The sequence below is a fragment of the Centropristis striata genome, chromosome 14 (assembly GCF_030273125.1).
Source record: "Centropristis striata isolate RG_2023a ecotype Rhode Island chromosome 14, C.striata_1.0, whole genome shotgun sequence".
Classification (NCBI taxonomy): Eukaryota; Metazoa; Chordata; class Actinopteri; order Perciformes; family Serranidae; genus Centropristis; species Centropristis striata.
In genome coordinates, this window is record NC_081530.1 from 9,925,331 (window position 1) to 9,948,647 (window position 23,317).

The 23,317-nt window shown below is 38.8% G+C and overlaps 1 non-coding gene across 1 annotated transcript; it reads right to left on the reverse strand.

Moving 5' to 3' along the window:
• Positions 1 to 856: 856 nt before the first annotated feature.
• Positions 857 to 1,048, reverse strand: LOC131985682 (U2 spliceosomal RNA). Its single transcript, XR_009395663.1, has one exon. It is a non-coding gene; the product is annotated as a U2 spliceosomal RNA (small nuclear RNA).
• Between the last annotated feature and the right edge of the window lie 22,269 nt (positions 1,049 to 23,317).

A 23,317-nucleotide genomic window follows, 5' to 3' on the forward strand; every position in this document is an offset into this window, starting at 1 on the left:
CAGTCCAATTATGGTCTGCTCCGTGTATCGGAAACAAGATGGCGACGAAAGATGGCGACAAGTTTTAACACTGAACTCGAGGCTTCCAATGGGCAGTCCACAAACCAATGGGTGACGTCACAGTAGCTGTGTCCCAATGTCAAGGAAGGATGCTCAAACGGCTGGATTTGAAGGACACTACGTCATCGACATCCGCCGAAGGACTGTCCCAATGTCGAGGATGCTCCGGAGGACAGAGTCCTTCTTCTGCCCAAATTCCGAGGATGCATGTGTGTATCCTCCGTGCGCTCCGACTACCCATAAAGCATTGCGCACACCGGTCTACCGGGAGATTTAAAAATGGCGAGCGTAGAAACAGCGACACCGGCGGCGCAGTATGCATTTAAATATATAAGTATTTTCAGTTTACACTGAATGTTATCACATAACTTACAAAACGTGTGTTTAAAGTCAAGCAAAAACATATAGATAAACGAATGCCAGAATATTAAGCTTAAAGATAATAAACGTCAGCTTGATACATTGCCAGTTAAGTTAATTAATGCCGTCTCAGTCGCTAAAGTTATTGTTAATTAATTTATATGCGTCAGATGATGATGTACTATGTGCAACTATGCCATTCAGAAAGTTATACAATTCTTTATTGTGTTTACAGGGACCGAAAGTCCGCTATTATCCGTTATTGTTATTTATAAATAACTGTTATTGTACTGTACTGTAAAATAAAAAATAAAAAATCACAGAACATATTTCCATGATGAATTATGCCCCGCTACTTTCATGACACTAAGTAGCGGCTGAATTCAGCCAGGATCAGTTAAATATTCAGGTTTAATCCACTTTATGGTTTTTACTTGATAAATCGTGGAGATTCAACCTTAAAGCATCTTCTTCCATTTCCACTAATATGTGTCAGAGTGCTGATGCCAGAGACACATTCATGTCGTGAACTGATTTTGAAATTGCGGCGCTGAATTTATTTATTTATTTTTTATTAAACTGATAAGAACAGATACTACACTTGATCTTAGCCAAAGGGCCGAGAGCGTCGCTGAAGTTAAGCAGGACGTCCAATTACGCAATGACGCACAGCTGCACACTCTGAAGGCTGTCCCATTTGTGCATTACACCAGTGAAAGGAAGGACTCTTGCCTTGCCTTCGGAGGACCCGACTCTGAAGGAAGGATCCTACCAAGGAAGGATCCTTGACATTGGGACACAGCCAGTGACTACGTCCATTATTTATAAACAGTCTAAGTTTTAGACACACCATTTTTGCAGTGTGCGTTTGTTCAGCCAAAATGAAGTGGAGCAGAGAGAATCAAGTCATGATGTGTGAAGACAGAGAGTTCCAGCAGTATGTTGCCTTTAATTTGGCTTCATTTAGAGACCCACAAGGTATCTGTAGCAATTACTGGTGACAGCACATTGTTGCAGGCTGGACAGGTTTAAATCATAAAAGCCCACCGCAGCGTTACTAAAATGAACACAGTAATGGCAGATGATTTGTTATGTAGAGCAATTAATGACTTATCTCTGCTGACACACCAGTGCAAATGGTCAGCGCAATCATTGTGTCAGAGCACAGCACTTAGACTCCTATTAGAGTCATTAACCAGATTCATGTTTATTCTCCACTTTGGCCTTGGCAGGTTGCAGTGCACTCGCATTTCCCTGATGAACGAGTCACAGTTTGATCATTATTACATAGGATTCTTCAGCAAAGAAGTCAGGACAACAAGATCTCCAACCTAACAACAGAATGGACCGTTTGTCAATACCACCCATAACGACACTTCGTTAACCCTCTAGACCAGACCTGGGCATTAGGCGGCCCGCGGGCCACATCCGGCCCGTTGGCTGTCCTTGTCCGGCCCGCGTGAGGTTACCCAGAAATTAGAAACCAATATAACCGCAGTGCTTTCATTTTGAAAAAAATAGCAAACATTAGCATTAGCTCTAGAGCTAAAAAGCACTTTTAATATAGTTAAGACAACAAATATAGCCATATATATGACAGAAGAAAATAAACTTTAACAAACCTTGTGTCCTGTCAGCCAGACACTATAGAAGCCTTTTGATACTTTATATGAATTACTACGCACTCGTTATTATTTACCGTTCGTTTTTTCATTTAACCGTTCCACCGGTTATTTCCTGTCACTACCTTTCAAAATTAAAGCACCCGTTTCACACTGGATAGCACCTTTTCAAAATAAAAGCATCACAACATTGTAAAACACCTAGAAAATGTACAAACATGAAAAACAAGCTATATAATACAAAAACACCAATAGGAACCTTTCTAAAGGTCATTTACAGTTGGGTTTAAAACAAATTGAAAAGTGATATAGTGATTGGAGTATTTACTGCTATATTGTTACACAGCACAGAAACAAGACTCAAATGCAGCACTCGGGAGGCAGAAACAGGAGGTATCCAGTCTTCAATCACAGGCAACGATTCGGTACACAGGAGTTCAGTCAGGCAAGGCAAGCAAACAATCCAAAGGTATAAGGCAGAGGCAGAGACAGGCAATTTGCAGACTTAAAACTGACCTATAAAGTACTACATAAACTGGCTCCAGATCCTCTGCAAGAGTTCATCAGCCAAAGAAACAGCCTTGAGCGTGTTACTCGAGACTCTGTCAGAGGTGACTGTTATATTCCTCTGCGCAGGAGCACTTTCAGCAAGTCGGCCTGGTCAGTAAGGAGTGCGAGTGTGTGGAACTCAGTACCTGAGGAGGTTAAACTGCTTACAACATACAAGGCCTTCACAAAAAAATTGACATTGTGGCTTATCAACACCTACAGCTGCCAACACTAAAAGATAAGCCTGTTGTGTTGTTTTGATGTTATGATAAACTGTTATGTTGTGATGTTGTATATGATGTTGTATTTTTTCTTAATTGTATCGTAAGTGTTTCTATATGTATTTTGTATATTGTATGTGGGTTTTTTTTGTTGTTGTTTGTTTTTTGTTTCGTAATTCTCTGCTTTTTTTACATCATGGCCAGGGGACTACAGATGAAAACTAGCCTTCTGGCTAACTCTGGCTTTTTTAACCATGTGTAATCATGTGTTTTATGAAATTGCACTGTCTCCTTTTAAATAAACTAATAATAATAATAAAATAATAATAAAAACAGTTGATAAATGTACGTAAATGCCGGAAGTGAAGTAGTTACGAGGGTGATGTGAGCCACTGAAGTTATGTTAACAAGTTACCTAAAAAGTCATTTACTTTTGTTTTAACATGGGACACAAACCTCCTTCTCCTGAGTGTGATATCTGCCATTTAAACTCCACTTCATCACCAGCGTCGATCATTACTACCACATCAGCGGAGGACAGTCGAAAACATAAATGTCTTATTTTGCTGCATGTACAAACGCCTTATATTGAGGTTTTTGAGGGGAGACCAGTCCGGTCAGGAAGTTGTGGTTGTGGTCGTGGTGATATTTTTGTCACTAACATGTCACAGGATAAAGGTGCAGCCAGAGTGAAATTAAATCCCCATTCATTTCACTGAGGCAGAGGGGAAGATGTATTTGCTTCTGGACACAAATTGATCCAGCCTCTTTCGCATTGATTGAAGTTTAAAACACAAAGTCGAAAGGCTCTCCGGACAGCTTGAGTAAGGGGGGTGGGCTTGACGTCTCATTCCAGAAGTATTGATTTATTCCCTCAAAGAGTTTTCGAACAAAGTGCTAGACATCATCTTCCAGCCTTTGAACCATTTCCAACGGTGGAAGCAGTTTCTTTTCATCTTTTACACAAGTACTTTGCCCGAGAGAGAACGAGTGTGTCATTTATCACCATTTGTACAATTCATCTCGTCAACACTACAAAGACATGCAAAGGATACAGAGTTCCTGGAGAGAGATCAGGGAGGCAGTGTGATACAGCCAGGAGGAGGCTGTGAAGGCAGGCTTTTTTCCTGAGCCCATTTCATACAAACATCAGATGACCTAGTTTGTTTGAATTACACAGAGACCTTCACAAACACAACACACTCTTTCCTCGCCTGCATATGATATGTGTCACTGCAGAAAATACATTTTTGTAGTTGTCAACAAATTCCATGCAAAGGCCAAAACCGACAATGTGTCAGTCTAACCCCTCAACCCTGCTATACAACTCCCCCAAGCCCATTGGTGTCTACAGAGGAAGCAAATCTGAAATGACAGCATGTCAGCTCAAAGGGCCTCACAGAGCCAAAGGTTTGCAAAGACAACAGGACAGTAATTCTCATAGAACTGCAGCTATATCAACACATCACAATGATTAACCCTTTGAAGCACATTATATTGACCCCCCTTCTAATGCACATCATGGGTAAAAAATGACCTGCATTCATTTCCCATGTTATTTAATGCTTGCTGTGTGTTTCTTTTGATACCAACTTATATTATGATTGAATATTCCAAGTAATAAATTGTTTTGATAACAACAGATCATTATTTCCAATTTGCCTCTTATACTTTATGATAAAGTTTTTATGTTATTACATGGCTAACTACTTGGCTATGTAGCTTGCTAAGTTAACTACTTAGCCAAGAAGTTAGCAAGTATTTAGCCTAGTAAGCTACTTAGCTAACTACTTAGCCAAAAAGTTAGCTAAATAGTTAGCTTAGCAAGCTACTTAGCCAAGAAGTTAGCTAAGTAGTTAGCTTAGCAAGCTACTTAGCTAAAAAAATGGATATGGGTCATTTTTGACCCATGTTGTGCATCAGAAGAGTAGTGACACAAAAAGGGATTTTGTTAAAAAAAATTGTTAAAGGAAAACATAACATTAGGATATGTAAACCTTTTAGGTTGATATGAAATCTATTTCATCTATCTGGTTTAATGACTTAGTAGACTTATTGGAGCTGAGATGGATCAGACAAAGGAAATAAAGGGAACATTTATTATGACTTTTTTAAATCTCGCACCCAAATACCCCATTACAAAAAACTAAAACTAACACTAAAACGAATAAAAACTAAACAAAAACTAAGCATTTTCCAAAAATTAAAAACAAATTAAAACTAGTAAAAACTCACTCTAAAAGCGAACTAAAACTAACTGAATGAAAACAAAAACTGACAATGAAATTAAAACTAAAACTAATTAAAAAGACAAAACTATTATAACCTTGCTTTGCACACAGTCGTTTTCTGCTTTGGGTGTTTACTTTGCAAAACAACAATTATATTAAGTTATTGTTGGTTTGTCTTTGCATGGCATTTATTGAAAATAATAACAATATTGAATTATTATATTGTTGTTATTATATTGTTATTATATTGTATATTATATTATATTATATTATTATTATTATATTGAATTATCAGGCTTATCCTTAAATACAAGAGAGGTTTTGTTACTTATGAGATGATAAACAGATGAGAAGGGAAATTATTTCAAGGGAAATGTCACAAGACACATTATAAAACCCTTGAAAACGAAGATTCTATATGCCTCTGCTGCTCCAAAGTGACAAACAATACTGTACCCTCCAGGATGTTCAGGCTCCTCTCCAAAGCCAGGAGGTACAGTGGAATGGATAAGGGATGAGGGCGTAGCCTCGGGGACTCAGAGCGAGAAGACTTATGGTCTCTGGGGAAACAAAAGGCAACAATGCAGAGCTCAGAGGGATTTGGAAGGTCTGCAGCTCAGCAGCATTTTCTGCTGCTCCGCGAGAGATGAGCCGCCAGGTTCCACTAGAATTCGCAGATTTTAGATGCCTTATTGATCTCACCGTTCCACTGTGAATACAAAACCAATCTTGCTTTCTCCTTTCAGAAAAAATCTTTCAACATGTTGAATATGCATGTCACTGTAAAAAAAGATGAATAATAGCTACTCAATAAAATTGAGGCAACAGATTGCACGCAATATTGTAACTTAAATCTAAAAGTTGAGTTAATAACAACTTAACAGGAAGTGCCTGTCAATTAAAAATGGACTAATTCTATTGTGCTGGATTCAGTCAAAATTCTCTTGATTTAGAATTACATACACGTAAAGATTGTATTTAATGTGATCAAAATAAGTAGATATTAAAGTTACTTAAACGACTGCCTCAAAATAAAGGACACATTTATATTTAATACATTTTATCAAATAAATTAAGTAAAATGAAACGACTACAGAATAGTTAATTAAGTTAATTCAGTGATAGTTTGTGTAGTGTGTGTGCGTGTGTTTGTGTGTGCGCGTGCGTATGTGCGTGTGTGTGGGTGAGTGTGTGTGTGCGGTGGATGCATGGGTCTGTGTGTGTGTATGTGTGTTTGTGTGTGTGTGTGTGTGTGTGTGTGTGTGGGGGGGGGGGGGGTTAAGTGTTGCATCTCTGTTTGTATATTCTGTACATCACTTTGTGTTACATTCATTGTATGAAAAGTACTTTATAAATAAAGTTTGATTTTATTTGAATAATTTATTACAGAGTGGCATGATGAAGCAGCCAGAGTTTTAATGAATCCATAGTCATTTATAAGCTGACTGGGGCCCATAAGACACATGGTGTCCCCTTCTGCCAGGGACACATTGTGCTTTTGTTTAAAATCTATTAATTTTGGGAATTGAAGCATACAGTAGTTTTTTGGCTCTTGCTGATACCTGTGGTTTTCTTCTTAATTACTCAGCAGTCCAGTTTGGATCCTCTGAAGCATCCTGCAGCACAGATACAACTGTAAAGTCTTCATGACCTGACTTGAAACACAGTTGAAGGCAGGCAGCTGGGCGAGATCCTGACAGCCGCCGGAATCGATGTGATTAACTGTCATTTAACTGTCAGGTCTCTACTGTGTTCCACCGCCACTCTGGGTGTAAGGGGCGCCCCCCTGATGTTAATATGGTCCCTGCTGATAAATGATGGAGAACATCCCAGGGCTGTCACTCACATGCGGGCTGTGCTCAGCTGCCTTTGCTTTAAAAGGTTTTGTACTGAAATAAGGGTCCAGTGTCTGATCCTGTGGAGACATTTTAGTGGCATTTGCAGCTGACATTTAATACTTGTTCATCTTGGTTGTTTGTTTCATTATACACAAGGCTTTGCTGTGATGAAAGAAGAGGATTTTTTTAAATGCACAGGCTGTCTTCATCCTCAGGGTTCATTCAGTGTCTGTGTAACATTTCTACATTGTGGCCAAGCTCTGGCTGTTGCCATAGCCACAGGCTGTGACCTCAGCAGGTTGGGGGCTGAAACTAAAGTTGGCTGGATTTAAAGCAGACAGCGTGCATCAGGCAAATGTTTGACACTTTAGCGGTCATTCAACCTAATGTTAAAAGCACAGATGGATTCTGAGACAGCGGACCCCTGAGCAAATACATAAAAAAGGACGCAGACTTTCTCTGTGGTTATTTTCCATCAATGTCTCGGTCTTTTTGTAATTATTTGTTAGTTGTTTTGTCTCTTTTTGTAGTCATTTTACATCTCTTTATAGTGTATGTCTCTTTAAAGTCATTTTGCGTCTCTTTATAGTTGTTTTGCATCTCATAGTTATTTTGTTATTTAGCAGAGTTATTAGTTTTTGTTGTCTCTACTAGTGCTGTGCCAGTAGGAAGTATGTATTCATATAGTGGGAGATTAAGTAGATTTTTCAATTCTGGCCAAATGAGGTTGTGTGTGAAAGTGGGATGTACAATGAGGTCTAAGGAGGGAATAAGTTTACATGCAGACCACTGCAATAAGGTACACACACCATCCAGCACATACACATTGATATTTGCTGGAAACTATTAGAATATTATTGGAAAATCAAACCTTGTAGCGCACTTTAAAACTCCTAAAGATAGGTAGGCTAAATAGACTTACAGATGAGATGAGTCAGGGTGTAAATCCAGAGTGAATTGTGTTACTGACCAGGTGTAGGCCTATCACACAATGGGGCGGAGCTCCCCTAAAAGGCGTCCGATCGGAAACAGTACAATGCTGTAACACGTCCTACATAAATAATGATATTTTGAAAAATTTATTCAAAAATCTTCAAAATCGAGGATGCACACCTTGGTGCCATGCGCAAGCAACATACGAAATATGAGGTCAGTCTGACTAACGGTCAGCGAGATATGAACTAGACACACACACACACACACACACACACTCATACAGACGCTTCTTGCTTTTATAGATAGATACGATTCCTTTATGTCTCTTTGTAGTTGTTTTATGTATTTTTGTGTGTCTCTGCAGCTGTCTTGATTTCTTTGTAGTTGCTTTATGTCTCTTTGTAGTCATTTTGTGTTTCTTTTTCATAGTAATAGTCGTTTTCATAGTCACTGTAAGTCTCTTTTTGGCTCTCTGCAGCTTCTTTGCATCTCTTTGTAGTCGTTTGTCTCTCTTCATAGCTGGGTTTAATGACTGACATTTTGTAGGTAAAGGGACAGAATGGGGCCTGACACTTTGGGCCCCTGGGCCTCTGCCTGGTTCAGTAATCATCCATGGTTTAAAGTATGTTATGTTTACTAAAAAGTTTTACAGTTAGCTAGATAGTAATATGGTAGCATTAGTTGTATTAGTTAGCGTTCGCTATGTCAGGTTGTGAGCATGCGATTGTGATTATGGATGGCTGAAGCTGTTATGACACTTGATTTTTATGCAGGGATTGTCCAGGAGCAACAGAATTAAATTAGATTTACAAACCCAAAGTGCCAGTGTTTGACGACCTGGGAATGAGACTCGACAGTTTTTCTCCAGAATCAAACACTGCACCTTTACTCTTCAAAAATGCAATCCAAGCTAAACAGATAAGCTAAAATAAGCAGGATCATCCCTATGTTCCTCGGGAACATTGGGCCTCATTCACCAATATCTTCTTAAAATCTTCTTAGATTCTTTCTTAAGTCCTTCTTGAGAAGATTTCTAAGAAGACCCTACGCCAGATTCATCAACGTGTTCTTAAGCCGCTGAATTGTTCACAGCCGTGTTCTTAAATTGATGAATGCCATCTCCTCGTAAGTTGAGCGCGCGTGCCAGGTGAGTCTAATTAACATAGGATTAGCATAGGTAACCACCCATTAATGCCCATAAAAGGACCCATAAAAAGGACTGCAGGGCCGTGTGTAGACGCCACACAGAGGAAACAGCAACAGAATGCCTAAAGCAAAGCGTAAATCCGTTGGAGCACAGGGAAAAAAAATAAATAAATAAATAAAATTAGCAGCCTTAGTGCAGGTTGCAACAACACAAACAATTTATTTTATGGAATAATACCTTGAAACCACAATATGTAACTGGCCGTAGAGGCCAAACTGGTCAGAGAGTTGGACTGATTACTTTATCAAGGACTTTTCCTCGAAGAAGGCCAGTAGTTTCTAGGACTGTAGCCGGTATCTGAGTCGGCATCCGAGTGCCGTGTTCGTCACCCCGGTCGGACGGTCGGTCTGAACACATTAGCGCGATTTAGTGCATTTTTTTATTACTATTACAACATAACTCCTCCATGGCATGTGCCTGTATTTGTGTGTGTAAGTGCGTCTGTGTGCGCCGGCCAGCGCGAGGGAGAGAGAGTATTAATGGGACACTCTGGATGCTGTTTTTTTTTAGGGGGTTACCTATATTTTGATTAATACTACAAGGGCTGGCTATTTGAGCGTTCTGTCTCTCCCATAATATATGTATCGTCCTGTACATGGCAGGTGCCAAACAAAACAGACCTAAACTGACAGTAATGTGTGGTTGTGTGTGCCGGTGTTATGTGCGTAATGGAAAGAGCGCCGTTGCACGCGCACATAATGCGTGTGTAGACAGGGGCTGGTGGTCATGATAATCCGTCTATGTGTATATCGTCCTGTACGTGACAGGTGCCAAACAAAACAGACCTAAAATTACAGTTATTTTGTGTGGTTGTGTGTTGGCCGGTGTTGTTATGTACGTAATGGGAAGAGCGCCTTTGCGTGCACAGTTTGCGTGTGTAGGCAGGGGCCCGTGGCGAGTTTGTGTCCAGAGGTTGTGGACTGAGGGGTTGCAACCTTGGCTTGATTTTATTTATTTTTTATCACAGATGAAGTCCTGCAGAGCCACCTTGCAACAGAACCAGAACGGACAGAGCCCTCCTGCAGCAGCAATATATATGCCATTGTTTTGTAGGTCGTGGAGAAATGCCACCTATAAATAGGGTGGTATCATTAACGGACGGCATGATTTCCAATTTACTTGATTCATGTTAAAGCTTTGACACATTTAATTTAATTAAAATAAAAAATAAAATAAAAAATGAAATGAAATGAATAAATAAATACATAAATATGACGGAAATGTCACTGTAATGTATTTTATTTAACTTAACAGAAGAAGACAACACAACCATGCCAACATGTCAGCACTGAAATGTGCTTAAGAGTACTCCTGAGTGTTCGTAGGATTTGTTCTTACCTAAGAAAAATCCTGGATAAGAACAAAATTCATGAATGCCACAATCTTCGTAAAATCTTCGTAAGTAGGACTTAAGAACAAATTTGTTCTTAAGAACGGTTCGTGAATGAGGCCCAATGTTCATAGGACCTCAGCGGGGAAAAAAGGTCCTATGTTCCCCGTTTTTCCCAAAAAGGGTCCTATGTTCCCTGTTTTTCCCAAAAAGGGTCCTATGTTTCCCTGTAGCAATACACACCGGGGAACATAGGACCCTTTTTCAGAAAAAGGGTCCTATGTTCCCTGCAGTCTATCAGTCTTTATGGTAGACTCTCAGCATGGCCAGCAGGCCTACTGTAGCATGGCCCACCTTAGCTCAAGCAGCCCGAAACAGTAGCTATTTTCTGGCTACTTTGCAGTTCATTTTTTGGCTTTTTAAATAGGGTTAGGGTTAGGGTTAGGCCTATTTGCCTTGGAATTTGGCAGTAATGGTGGAAAAAGTAACAGACCGGGGAACATAGGACCCTTTTTGGGAAAAGCGGGGAAAAAGGGTCCTATGTTCCCCAGTCTCATACAAAGAGGGGGACATAGACACGCTGTAAAATGAAATACATATTCAGGAGTCAAGAAAGAACCTTGGTAGATCGTACAATGGTGCTTTGAGCTCAGTGTCGATTTTCAGCTTTGTTGTCAGATATATCGACAAGGAGGTGACCTTGAGGTGATGGAAGTGCATTGATGCCTCAGCAGTCTTCCAGACAGGCTGCCTTTAATTCTCTCTCACAAAACAGAAAGCTATTTTGCAAATGACGCTGTGAGAAAGCAATAACAGCCCATTAGTACTGTCTGGAGCTGCTATTATTCTAATAAAGAAGGCGGCATCATCAGACCAGAAACAGAGAATGATTGGACCGGCAAGCAGCTGCATTTACCCCAATGAAATAGATGTGTTCTCAAATCACACCACCGAGTCATGTTAATTTATTGCTTACACTTTTAGGTCGCCAAGTCCTCATCTCTAAATGACATACAACCTATGTGACGTTTGAGAAATGATTCCTATGAGTGCCTCATGGTAAGTTTAGACTAGAGATGTCACGATTCTCTAAATCTGTTTCAATCAGATTTTCAGGTCACAGTTCAATCCAATTCATCAACAAATGATTGATTTTATGACCTGTAAGCTGTTTGTCACATTTTGATCGATAACCAATGTAAACAGTCGGGATCTTAAGATCTTGCTACTAGGTTTATCACGATACTAAAATTTTCAACTCGATACCGATACTCAGGAAAATTTTCGATACTCAATACCATTTTTGATACCACCAGGATAAAAACAAAGACCCCAAAATTTAACAGAAATATTTTTATTAACAAGAAAAATGCAACATGTTAAAATTAACAGAACCACAGGTTAAATATTTATGATAAAAAACAGTTGTGCAAAAACAAACTGCAACTATGATAACAAGCTTCAGGTCTGAGAAAAAAATACAATAAACAATAACAATTAGAACAATATTTTGAGGTTTTATGCTGTGCACAATAGTAGGAAAGCTTGATAAAAAAAGAGGTAGAGTCGGCTGTGTGTGTTGCTGTTTGGTTGCAGGTCGACTTTTCTCTGCTTCATTCTGGGACTTCAAGAGAGAAAATATCGATACTACTTAAAATGAGCATCGTATCCGGATACAACATTTTAGTATCGATACTTTTTTGAGTATCAATACTTTTGTAGGGGTAAAAGCTAATTTAGGTCAATTTTGCTATCGGAAATTGACTAAATTAATATTTAATACTTTAAATGAATTAAAGTTACTCGATGGGGCACCACCCATTCACGTAGGAATGGGAAAGATAGCAAAAATCACAGTCTCAAATCTTAAAAGTCAATGAATCCTTGACGTGTCAGAGGTTGGCTTTCACACAATATTTCACAAACAATACCAGGAAACTTCTTGTTAAAATAGGAAAAATATTTATTTACAGTAATAATATCCAAGTAAAATACTGTAAATTACAAAATAAGGCACACAGTAATAGTAAATAATGGGATTTATGTACGAAGCTATGTATGTGTGTGTGTAACTATGTATGTAAGTATAGGCGTCTATGCGTACTGAGGTAAGTGTGTGTGTGTGTGTGTGTGTGTGAGGAAGAGAGAGAGAGAGAGGAGGGGCAGAGAGAGAGAGAAGTTGCGAACGCCCCCTCCTTTTGGGGTGGTACGCGCAAGATGGCTGCCGCGTACTACCCAGGTAGAATAAACACGCCAACAATGGGGTTTGAGTGCCCACGTGGCGTCGAGAAACAAAGCGTACCGTAACGTGGGTGACTTAGCGTTGGAGTTTGAACACAACGACCAAATCAACCACGGAAACAGCGCCTTGGGTTCTTTACGCACGGCGTGCGTAAAAGGGAGACAGAGAGAGGGAGAGAAAGTGAGAGAGAGACGGCGAATAAGCCGGTCGGGGGTCGTTCACAGTTAAAGTGACCGTGCCGGTCAAACACAAATAACACCTCTACAAGGTAATAATAACACCAGCAAAATAAGAATGAGAGAGAGAGAGAGAGAGAGAGAGAGAGAGAGATGCGCCGATTGGAGCCGGCGCAGTGGGAGAGAGAGAGAGAGATGGAGAAAACAGCGCACAAAAGTAAAACAACTACAGTAACACAGACAGTAAAATTCACAAACAGATTTAAAAGAAAAACCTTTCTTAACTAAGATCTGCCCAGATATATTAAGCCCTTACTTGAGAGAAATCGATCCGTGATTTCTCAGCTGATTCGGTCAGGCGGCGGCGGCGTGGAAACACGTGGAGCTGATCAGCTGTTCGTCGGCCTCGGAGAATCCCTTGCAATGAGCGGCAGGCTTCGTGGCACGGCGATGTTTAATACTCGTCAGTAATAAACAGTCTATTATCCTCGGATGAAGGATGCAGGGAAAAATCGTCGACAAGGAAAAAGAAAAAGGGAATCTGGTCGCCTTTTTCCTTTGAAGTTGTATTCACTGTCCCTTAGTGAATAAATAAACCGGTTGGTTTTCTGAGTCCTTTAAAAACGTTGCACAAAGATAATTAATCTGAGTTTACTCTGGCCAAAAAGCAAACTTTAGAAAAACTATGGTCCCTTTGTCTTGTTCAAAAAAGGAGGGAAAACAATTCTGGTACCTGGAACACGTCTCTTTAGGTCAGTGGAAAACCTGAGAACGACCGAGCAGTGGGCTGCCTTTAGTTTTTGTAAACCGCGCTCACCTCTTGTGAGCGTCACCGGTCAGTGGTCAGTTGGCCAATGGGTGTTGAGGAGGGGGCCCCCAGGGTGGGGCTCCGCACAAGTTTTATGATATCAAAATGGCCGTCAATTAACATAATCCCTCGTGGTTGAAACAAAGGACAGTAACACGTGGTTTAAAGGCCTCAACAGCTGGCTTGGTCCTTACACTTTTGACAACCCTACTTGCTACTTCCACGAGTTTGTCGGATGACAATTTGATGATTTTTGGGACACAGATGTAATTTGCAGAGGTGGGATCAAGTCATTGTTTTGCAAGTCGCAAGTAAGTCTCAAGTGAATACAAGTCATAAAAATGAACGTGTTACCAAGATACCTGTATGTTTTTCAATGTCTGCCCATTTTCCTTCCCAAGTCCTTTTTCACAGCCATAAATGACATTATTTCATCATTCATCTGGGCTGGTAGACGGCCAAGGGCTACACTGCATTGTAGGGATAGATCGTCTGGGCGACTGGGCCTGCCCAATCTAATTGGCTACTATTGGGCAGCCAGTGTGCATAAGATAATATAATAATAATAATAATAATAATAATAATACATTTAATTTATATAGTGCTTTTATAGACACCCAAAGGCGCTTTACAGGCAATAGACATATACATAAACATACATACAACAAACTTTGGATGGAGAAGCGGCGAACAAACAGCACCAGCGTTCTCCCACATCCGAACAAAAGATATAGCATAACATGAGGAGAGGGGAGGAGCAACATAAGCACATAATAAACTTTACAACATGTGGGTGGGTGATGTATGCATATCTGTATCTGTGGAAGTTCGAGTGTGTAAGCTTTTGTCCAGTGCCTAATCAGTCCCGTCTCAGCTCACTGGTATGGCAAAAGCGGAAACATAGCAGTTGCTATGGAGACAACCTTCCAAGACCTCCAGACAGTAGCAGACATGTATGCTTTTAAAATATGTATTTACTCGTCAAAACTTTTTTTGCAAGAACATTCTTCAAACACATTTGAAAAAACAAATGCATAACAAGCTTAAAACTAGTTCCACAGCAGCTTCTGTCTTGTCTTGTCTCATCTCATATTGTCTGTGTGTTTTTTGTCTCTCTCACTAATTTAGCATTGCTGCTAGCAAAGTTACTTAGCCGAGAAGCTAGCATTGGTGTTTATTCAAAACTTACTGTTCTTTGTGCAACTTCAAATGTCAGATGAAGTTAGAAGTTGTTGCGTTTCCATCTGTAATCTTCGACCTCGGCATGTTTTGCAGACTGCAATTTGTTTTTTGTTGACCACTTTGTAGTTTTTATACCCGAACGAAACTATCTTTATTCATTTTATTATGTATCATTTTTGCCAACTGGCACCGTTTTTTGACAGTTCTTCTTCATTGGTTGTCCTTTAATTTGATTGGATGGATGCTGTCGGATCAAAATAACGTGGATGGAATTTGATTTGATGTTGTGCCGCCAGCACACGTCAGACACACACACACACACACACACACACACACACACACAGCAAGAGACACACACATTTACACACACAGAGATAGAGCGCTCCTTAACAGACTTTTTATTTTTGGGGTTTAGGGGAAAGTAGCAAGTCTTGTCAAGTCAAAAGGCTCAAGTCCAAGTGAAGTCACAAGTTATTAGTCCAAGTCGAGTTGAAAGTCTCTTTACCTTTTGTCAAGTCGAGTCTGACTCGAGTCCAAGTCATGTGATTGGAGTCCACACCTCTGGTAATTTGTAGTATGGCGATTAAATTTGATATGGTCATACTTACAAACTATGAAAGTATGGTTGAAGGGACTTTATAAATCCTAAAAAAATCTAATTAACATGACCTAGACCTGAATATGTGGCAGAAATAAGTTCTTGCACAAATTGATGCTTGCCCACTGAGTTGAAGAGCTTCCTAACTACTGTAGATTGCAGTGGTGACAGTAGCCCCTTTTTCATACACTTGGCTTGTCTCGACTCTACAATGATGGCAGATAGAAACTAACTAACTCACCTTGCGGAACCGGCTTCAGCTTTTTTTCTGCTGTATACATATTTCAGCTGCTACTTATTGTCACTGGGCTCCAAACGGAAAGCCCACAAAGTAACCAGCTCACTGCGCTCTTGATCGTAATAAAAGCACAGGGTGTACATACGGATCAGCAGCAATAAATCTGGTCCTTCAAAACACAAATGCCATGTGTAGTGGGAGGCACCAGTGAAATGCCACAATATATGATATATGAGTATATCAGTAATGAAATCCTTCCACATCCTCCCAGTCTGTGGCAGTGTAAGTGATAGAAACCTGCCCTGATACATATTTGTTTTTGCTCACATTTAACAAACTAGCAAGAAAGTAAAAGTTTATTTTGTTGTTACACAAAATCAATAAAACAAAATAAAAATGTTACACATGAACACATTATGAAAAGCACAGCCCATCATCAAGCCAGGACACGGTGATCCCTGAATGAAGAAAAAAGCAATTTACAAGCTACAATTAGATATCTTATTTTCCCTTTCAGCAACCGTTTCCCTCTGTTGCAGCAGGTATCCTGAGCATATTTTATTCCACAGCAGGTGGTTCAGGCCTAGATTTTAATTTTTGCAGATCTGTGGGGCTTAATTGGAAATCTCATGGTGTCTATCGTGGTCCCTAGCTGTTTCTTGGGGTTGTTATTGCTTTCCCTGATTTCATTGACTTCAACTAACAATCTTGTCATCTTTTTATTCCACTTTGTGATAATCAGCTGCATGTGAAATGAGGAAAATATGGAAAAAGCAGGCCAACAGGGTTTGCTTTTTAATTTTAAAGTTGCATAACAGAGAAGAACTCTGAGCTGAGTGGCCTTTTCACTGTGGTTCATTTAAGTTAAATGTTTTCCCTACAGAATACTTGATTTAATTCAGGGTCTCCACTTCTGTTAGCTCACTGGTTATTATCCATGCAGTCTGTAATGTCAATTATTTTTCTGTGCCCTTTGTGCTGTAGGACAAATGGGAAACTGCTGAATCAAACGCAAGGGTTGTGCTGGCAGGCTATATTGTCTCTTTGTATTTGTTTTGTGTATCTTTGTGGTTGTTTTGTGTGCCTTTGTATTTGTTTTGTGTATCTTTGTGGTTGTTTTCTTTCTTTGTATTTGTTTTGTGTCCCTTTGTATTGTTTTGTGTATCTTTGTAGTTGTTTTGTGTCTTTTTGTAGTTGATTTGTGTCTCTTTGTAGTTACTTTTGTGTCTCTTTGTGGTTGTTTTGTGTCTTTGTAGGTGTTTTGTGTCCTGATGTAGTGATGAGTGTGAGTCTAATTGTAGTCATTAAGTGTCTCTTTGTAGTCAATTTGAGTCTCTTTGTAGTAATTTTGAGTCTCTGTACTTATTTTGTGACTTTTTGTAGTTAATTTGAGTCTCTTTGGAGTTGTTTTAAGTCTCTACGTAGTTATTTTGTGTCTCTCTGTAGTTACTTTGTGTCTCTGTACCTATTTGGTGTCTTTGTATTCGTTTTGTGTCCCTTTGTATTGTTTTGTGTATCTTTGTAGTTGTTTTGTGTCTTTTTGTAGTTGATTTATGTCCCTTTGTATTGTTTTGTGTATCTTTGTAGTTGTTTTGTGTCTTTTTGTAGTTGATTTATGTCTCTTTGTGGTTGTTTTGTGTCTTTTTGTAGTTGATATATGCCTCTTTGTGGTTGTATTGTGTCTTTGTAGGTGGTTTGTGTATCTTTGTGGTTGTTTTGTTTCTTTGTAGTTGTTTTGTGTCCCTTTGTATTGTTTTGTGTATCTTTGTAATTGTTTTGTGTCTTTTTGTAGTTGATTTGTGTCTCTTTGTAGTTATTTTTGTCTCTCTTTGTGGTTGTTTTGTGTCTTTGTAGGTGTTTTGTGTCCTGATGTAGTGATGAGTGTGAGTCTAATTGTAGTCATTAAGTGTCTCTTTGTAGTCAATTTGAGTCTCTTTGTAGTAATTTTGAGTCTCTGTACTTATTTTGTGACTTTTTGTAGTTAATTTGAGTCTCTTTGGTGTTGTTTTAAGTCTCTACGTAGTTATTTGTGTCGCTCTGTAGTTACTTTGTGTCTCTGTACCTATTCGGTGTCTTTTTTGTAATTTTGAGTCTCTGTAGTTTATTTTGTGTCTTTGTAGTTGTTGTGTCTCTCTTTGTAGTTATTTTGTATCCCTTTGTGGTTGTTTTGTGTCTTTGTAGTTGTTTTGTGTCTCTTTGTGTGTCTATTTTGTGTCTTTTTGTAGTTATTTTGTGCCTCTTTGTGGTTGTTTTGTGTCTTTGTAGGTGTTCTGTGTCTCTTTGTGGTTGTTTTGTGTCTTTGTAGGTGTTTTATGTCTCTGTGGTTGTTTTGTGTCTTTGTAGGTGTTTTGTGTCCTGATGTAGTGATTATGAGTCTAATTGTAGTCATTAAGTGTCTCTTTGTAGCCAATTTGATTCTCTTTGTAGTCATTTTGAGTATCTGTTCTCATTTTGTGACTTTTGTAGTTAAAGTTTTAAGTCTCTATGTAGTTATGTTGTGTCTCTCTGTAGTTACTTTGTGTCTCTGTACCTATTTAGTGTCCTTTTTTTGTAATTTTGAGTCTCTTTGTAGTTATTTTGTATCCCTTTGTGGTTGTTTTGTGTCTCTGTGTCTGTTTTGTGTCTTTTTGTAGTTATTTTTTGTCTCCTGTTTCTTTGTAGGTGTTTTGTGTCCCTATATAGTGATTATGAGTCTAATTGTAGTCATTAAGTGTCTCTTTGTAGTCAATTTGTAGTAGTTTGTGTGTCTTTGTAGATTTTTTAAAATGTTTTTGTGGTATTGTGTGGTATTTGAGTGTTGTAGGTAAGGGCCAGGCATATTTGTCTATGTCCGGTTGACCATTTCAGTCAGGAATACTCTCGTCATAGATTTTAACCATTTATTGCAAGATGGTTTGTACAGTTGTGTTTGGCGGTGTGGGTTCTGCTCTAGAAGCTATCAGACACTATCTGTGCAGCATGCAACAGATTCTGGCTGAGAGCGCAATATTCAATCCCCCTGGGACATGCAGAGCAGAACCTGAATATGCTATATGCAATAGTACTGACACTTGCAGACATTACAAACATTGCAAATAATTCATCCTAAAATACTGCTGCTCTGACTTGTGCAGGTGGCGCTTGGAGTGGTGGAGGGAGCTTTAACACAGCAGTGTGTGCAGCAGAAGGATGCGATCCAGGAGGAATGAGAGGCAGAACAGTTTAAATTGAACGCCTTGTTGTGTGTGTGTGTGTGTGTGTGTGTGTGTGATAGTGATTGGTCGGGCTTGGCGCGGTTGTCAGGCCAGCTGACAGCAGAGTCGCCGTGACTACCTTATTCCGCCTGAACTGACGCAGAGCTTCATCTCTGACTCCAACAAAACAAGATGGCAACACCCTAAATGTCAAAGTAAAGGCAGTAGTAGTAAAACAGTAGTCTGTTTTGTGTCTCTTTGTAGTTATTTTGTGTCGCTTTGTGGTTGTTTTGTGTCTTTTTGTAGTTAATTTGTGTCTCTTTGTAGTTATTTTGTGTCACTTTGTGGTTGTTTTGTGTCTTTGTAGGTGTTTTGTGTCCTGATGTAGTGATTATGAGTCTAATTGTAGTCATTAAGTGTCTCTTTGTAGTCAATTTGAGTCTCTTTGTAGTCATTTTGAGTCTTTGTACTTATTGTGTGTCTTTTTTGTAATTTTGAGTCTCTTTGTAGTTTATTTTGTGTCTTTGTATTTGTCGTGTCTCTCCTTGTAGTTATTTTGTATCCAGCTGACAGACGTAGAGCTTCATTTCTGACTCCAACAAAACAAGATGGCAACAGCCTAAATGTCAAAGTCAAGGCAGTAGTAGTAAAACACTAGTCCACAAACCAATAGTGAAGTCACAGAGTTCAAATTGAAAATCAAACTCTACCAAAGCCTCTTTAAGTCAATTTTTCAAGTCAATTTTATCTATATAGCCCAAAATCACAAATCACAGATTTGCCTCAAAGGGCTTTACAGACTGTACATGGTATGGCACTCTCTGTCCTTAGACCAGGGGTGGGCAATTCATTTTCCGAAGGGGCCACATGACCAATACCATGAAGGTTACAGGGGCTGGACCAAAACTCTGAACTAAATTCTGCTCAATATTAATTTAATCGCTATATAAAATACAGTAAATTATCTGGTTTTGAGCTGCTACTGATAAGAATACAAGTTTGAGTTACTCCACATTAGTCTTATCATAATATAGCAGTAAAAAGTAGTAAATACTCCAATCACTATATCACTTTTCAATTTATTTTAAACACAACTGTAAATGACCTTTAGCAAGGTTCCTATTGGTGTTTTTGTATTTTATAGCTTGTTTTTCATGTTTGTAAATTTTCTAGGTGTTTTACAATGTTGTGATGCTTTTATTTTGAAAAGGTGCCATCCAGTGTGAAACGGGTGCTTTAATTTTGAAAAGTAGTGACAGGAAATAACAGGTGGAATGGTTAAATGAAAAATGAGCGGTAAATAATAACAAGTGTGTCATAATTCATATAAAGTTGATATAAAGTATCAGAAAGGCTTCTATAGTGGCGGCTGACAGGACACAAGGTTTGTTAAAGTTTATTTTCTTCTGTCATATATATTAGTGGCTATATTTGTTGTCTTAGTGGCTAAAAGTGCTTGTTTGCTCAAGTGCTAATGCTAATGTTTGTTATTGTTTTCCCACCTCGTAGCTCTTACGGTGGATTCACAAGGTGACTAAGGAATGTCTGATTTTTGTTTTCATGGAGAAACGATTTTAAATAAATCTTATGAACTATCAGTTAAAGAGTTGACTGTCATTCAGACAGGAAAGCTACTAAACATACATTCAAACCACAGAAACAATATAGAGCATGTATGTTATGCAGCAAACCAGTAATTGATTAACTTTATGCAAAAAACAATAAGTGTTTTTCACAAGGTAACTCAGTGGATTTTGTGGAACGCGTTTCTTTGCAGGTTGGTATGCATGCAGGCAGATATACGTAAACCGCCTTCAAAATAAAAGCACTCATGGTTCTATTGATTTCTAATTTCTTGGTAACCTCTTGCGGGCCGGACAAGGACAGCCAACGGGGCCGCCAGTGCCCAGGTATGCCCTAGACCCTCACAGCGGCCAGGGAAAAACTCCTCAAAAAACCTTTTTAGCAGGGGAAAAAGAAGAAGAATCCTCAGGGAGAGACGGAGGAGGGATCCATCTCCCAGGACGGACGGACAGACGTGCAATAGATGTCGTTGTACAGGGCAGTTGCCATGTAAAAGAATAAGTCTTGTTACTGATCATTAATACATTCTTAAAATCATATTTTTAAAAAACTGTCAAATTAACATTGTTTTTTATCTCAAATCTTTCTAAATGTTATAAGTTGATGAAATAAAGGCCACACATCCATCCACTGGCGAATAGTCAGGATGTTGGCAAAAATGATTAAAAGGGCCCCTGCTGTATGCGGTGGGGCACCAGTGCACAAAAAAGGCACTTTATCAGGTTCTGTCTACTGAAAGGACACCTTGGAGGGCACTCCGTCATGTTTTACCTACCACAGGGGCACCAAGAGGGCACTTTTGCCGAATTTCTTTACAAGCATTAGGGCGATCCATGAGTGCATGCACCCAAAGTTATGGCTGGAGAACATCTTGTCAGAAAGAGTAACAGCACCTCGCAGAGCTTCAGGGAGCTATTCACTCGGCTGGATTCTTTCTGATGTCTGGCTCTTTCTGAGGAGCAGACCAACACTATTACACACATTTTTGGTTTTCTTTCCACTAATGCCACCATGCAGAAAATGATTAAATAACCTGAATGCCCTCAGAGAGTGTTTCTCGTTAAGTACAGAGACTGTGGCGGCCCGTCACAGTCTAATACAGTCCATAATGAAACAAAAATATTTACACTTCTCATCAGTGTTTCTCAGCATTGATTTAGTTTTAGCGGCAAACCACAATATCAACATTGAACACCACATATTGATTCATTTCACTATTAAAAATGGGTAAAATCTTATTTCTTGGTGAGCTGCGTGCAGCACATTGATTCACTCAGCCCCTCTCCTCCTCCTCCCTCCCTCACTCATAAACACATTGACAACTTGGGATAGGAATTGATTTTGAAAGATTTTACTGATACCAATACCATTACCAATTCTATTGATTTGTGATTAATTTTCCATGTGGAGAAAATGTGAGCCTTTGCAGGTTTACAGTATATATGTATATATATATGTATATATATATATATATATATACATACATACATATATATATATATATATATATACACACACACACATATATATATATATATATATATATATATATATAAATATTATTGTTGTTATAGTAAGGGTGGGATTTAACAAGCTTTGGCTCCTCCCACTCCTTTTGAACACAAAAAAGTGTTGAGTCTTGTTGTTGTTTAATTTTGTGTTGTTGTCTTGTATTTATTTTTGTTTGTTTGTTTTTAATTGTTCATCTTTTATTTTCTGTTCCAATAAATTCTCAATCAGTCAATCAATGACTTGGCTGATTCTTTAAAACGGGGCTGTGATGTCGTAATTGACATGCTTTGGTTGACTGTGTATGTCCCATCTGCTAACATAAAGGGGGCAGAGTTTACATTTTGCGGTGCTGTCATGTCGTCTATATTTATACAGTGTATGGTCCACACATAGGCCCCTTGCTCCAACACCCAACTGCCTCGATCAAAGAAAGCAGCACTTCAGCTGCACATCAGCAGCTTCAGTCAGTGTGTCTTCACAGGAGGAGTTCGGCACTGCTGTGTGGGTCACAGAGCACAACACAACCACTGGAGATGTGCCCATGAAACAGAAAAAGTAGACTTAAAGCTGAAAAATTAATTTCAGTTTCAGCTTTAGGGTGCGAAGGGAAAGTAAAACATGACCTGTTAGGTAACCTGTATATAAGACTGTGTAAGATAAGTATTTTTATTCCATCAAAAACTTGTGAGGGGAACGACTAATAAACAGGGTTTGTTGACGAATATTGACTATTATTTACCATTTGATAATGATTATTATAGGCAGGGGTAACACTGTAAGAATCAAGGGCCGGATCCACAAAGCATTTTTAAAAAGAAAATGCTTCCTAAGTTCCACTTTTTTCCGGTATTCAAGACATTCTTATCTTTTCTTTTGTTTTTTTTCTCAACATTCTTTTTTTCCTAAGATAGATCTTGAGAACAAATGAGATTCTTGAAAATAAAGTTCTTAGATTTCTTCTTAGATTTCTTCTCAAATTTCTTCACGATTTTCCCTCAGCAGTCTTGAACATCTACAGTAAGTCAAATGTGTATGACATGTATTTGATTTATTTAATATTTAGTTTAGCCCTAGTCAATGTGGTAACAAATATTGTTCATTGAAGTATTCAATGTATTGTACCCTGTTCCTAGATTCCACTACAATGTACTATTAGTAAATCATGGAGGCAGTAGTTGTATTTGATACTAATTAATCACTATGAACATTATTTAAGATGGCCAAGTTACTGAAACCATGTCCTTGCTATTATTACTTTTAGATGGAAGTTCTTTGGGGGTAGCTAGGGACCAAAACCCACCAATATGCCTCTGAGAGACAGAATGGATCCTCATACTCTACCTCAGCTATTCTATTTAATGGTCAATTTGAGTCTTTTTTGGTCATTTTGTTTCCTTTTTTTGGTAATTTTGTGTCTTTTTTTTGTCATTTTGTGTCTTTTTGGTCATTT